The sequence below is a fragment of the Limulus polyphemus genome, unplaced genomic scaffold (genome assembly GCF_000517525.1).
Source record: "Limulus polyphemus unplaced genomic scaffold, Limulus_polyphemus-2.1.2 Scaffold407, whole genome shotgun sequence".
Classification (NCBI taxonomy): Eukaryota; Metazoa; Arthropoda; class Merostomata; order Xiphosura; family Limulidae; genus Limulus; species Limulus polyphemus.
The window spans coordinates 543,817-546,572 of record NW_013666017.1 but is presented as its reverse complement, the minus strand read 5'-3'; positions in this window follow the sequence as shown (position 1 = coordinate 546,572).

Below are 2,756 nucleotides of genomic sequence, written 5' to 3'. Positions count from 1 at the left end.
TTTCGTTAGAACGAAGTTACGGAAAAATCAATTAACAAACGGAGACGTAACAATATAAACATTTTGGAAGAGTGAAGACTAAAGACGCGTCAAAAACTACACCTAAGGTACTGTACGTGAAAGGGTTTCAAAACTCAGAAAATTAGCTCACATTGCATCATTCATTACTTAAAGCTCCCACTATGCAAGGTCAAATGTTGAATACTTTCTTCTTCTGGCACACACCTCTCGTCACACATAAAAAAAGAAAATGAAAAGCATTAACATGTATACTATGTGTTTAACCATTCATTACCTGTTTACATAACATAAACCCTTAACATATAAAGTCAAGTCTGAAGAACGACCAGAGTGATATTTGTAATATAACCAGTAGTGTTTCTGTAAAATTTTCCTTTAGGCTTCGTCTTGAAAAATACTTGAATTTGAGCCATACCCCTCATTATCTCAAAACTAAATTCAATCACCACTAAGGACTTTTTCTAATGAATTCTCTTTGAAGCAATTAGCTCATCACATTCTATCCACATTGATTTCAATTTCCTTATAAATATAACTGCAAGAGTACCTAATCCTTCCTACCCCATCTACACAAATCTAAATGACTTACGTGCAGTGGATACCATCAGCATACTTAATCCCTTGCATTGGATTTTTGTTTCCCCTCGAGTACTTGTGTGAGGAGCAACACAGGGACTGGGACAAAGTTGTAGTTGATTTGTACTGATGATTCAACATGATGGAAAAAGTTATCCATTAAGCTGAGTTAAAGGCTTCAAAGAGAGGTGCCACCGAGAATTTGATCACTTATTTTGACGATTGCAACATTTGCATAGTAAAGCATACCCTGCAATGGTTTTGGCAGATCACGAAGATATCCTCATAAATAAGTTTGCCGAGGGATTACTTGGTAAGGCAATGATACCTCATCAGGAGAGGAAGATGTTTTCACTAGTCGCTGTCATAGCTATACAACCGACACAAAGCCCTCGAGGATAACCAGCAGACAACACATTAAGGCATTGTGATACAACCTCACTGGTTTTCAGTAAAGGGGCAGAGCTCCCCTGGTCCTCCCATTACATTTGTCCTTTAGCCAATTTCAATAATGCCACCAACTGAAAGTCACTCCAGAAGGGAGTACAAAGTGGACACTTTGGGTGTGGACATTTAGCTCACTTAAAGTATGCAGCACATATCTTGCTATGCAGCAAGGTAGGCAAAGCTATTAGTTTTGACTGAATACTTAGCAGGTACAGAAGAATAAACAGTAAGTAATAAATGTTGCTGCTTCAGCTCCACAAAGCTAACGGAATCCAAGACAGAACTGGCCACAATCTCAGGAGGGAATGCAGCAGATAGCTTGCACCAAAAGGTGTGGTCGTCAGCTCAACTCTCTCAAGGCTCGTTGGTACGTGGTATGTGATTGAAGATACATGAACCTGAGATCGAGTTCTTGGTTGATATAGTAGCTGTAAATATGCTAGTTCCTCTTGCCATATATCAGGAACATGAGCCGGCCACCACTTTAGCCAGTTAACACTGACTTCATTCTGGCGATCAGTGATAGACTATGTGTGAATGGAAAGGTAGTGTCCAACTATGTCTTGGTAGTGCTAACCAGAGAATGAAGGCAGTTGTCTCAAACCTTGGTTTTGGCATTGGTATCCTTTGAATGCAGAAAGTTTTAGTCATTTAATAACTGTCCAACAGGTGAACTACATTTATGTGAAAGTTATCTGATGCCAGCCAGAGAAGGCTCAGGAACAGTGGACTGCATAGGTGTATGTTGCAGAAAGAATAATGGAGGTATACGTAAGTGATGTTATATTATTTACTACAGATAAGGTATAGTGCATTAGAGTTGTGTAATGTGGGGATAAAGCCAACACATGAAATTAACTGTTTTCTATCCAGAAACAAGTAACATTAGCTCAGATAGCAATTTGTTTAAGGAAATGTGAAGTTCAGTTGTTGTTCTGCAATTATGGTCAGTTGTTTATCCAAAATTCTCTCTATCATAGTACAGTACATTTTTTTCTCTTGTGATTGAATCTAGCACAATAATTTATTTGTAAAGTTTAAAAAATATAAATTAAAAGAAACTTTAAAAACTCTACATGTTTCGGTGGAAATAATTCCACCATCTTCAGGAGAATAAATCACGAAGTACACAAGAAGTTTCTTATAAACTTAAAGTACGTGTATAATTAGCATATTGTTACGTCTCCGTTTGTTAATTGATTTTCCGTAACTTCGTTCCGACGAAACTTTAGCGACACAAGTCCTTACTTAATAAAATTGGTTTATTCTTTCTGAATATAACTTTACGATACACTTAATTTCAATATTCGCGCTAAAACAAACACTATAACGAACGAACGTTAACTTCAACAATACGTCTCTCTCTGACTGCAGTTCAATTACTCATTACCAACACACACATTATTATTCCGTCACGTTGTCACCCTCTTTTATATACCAGATTACCCTATATCTAGTAAATACTAGAGCATTCGCCAAGGTACAGGATAGTTCTAGAAAATAGGTGGCGCCACACCAGTCACGTGACCTCGATGACGCAACACTGCCCCTTCCTTAGTATTGTTCGTTCCGAACAATTGCCACTTACAATAAACCAATAACAATTAACAATAACTTAATTAAATGTACAGAATTACAATCACAAAATTACAATTCGACAAAGTCTCTTAATTTTACGGGACTTATCTTCTTCCCTACTGGTCTCCATCTTG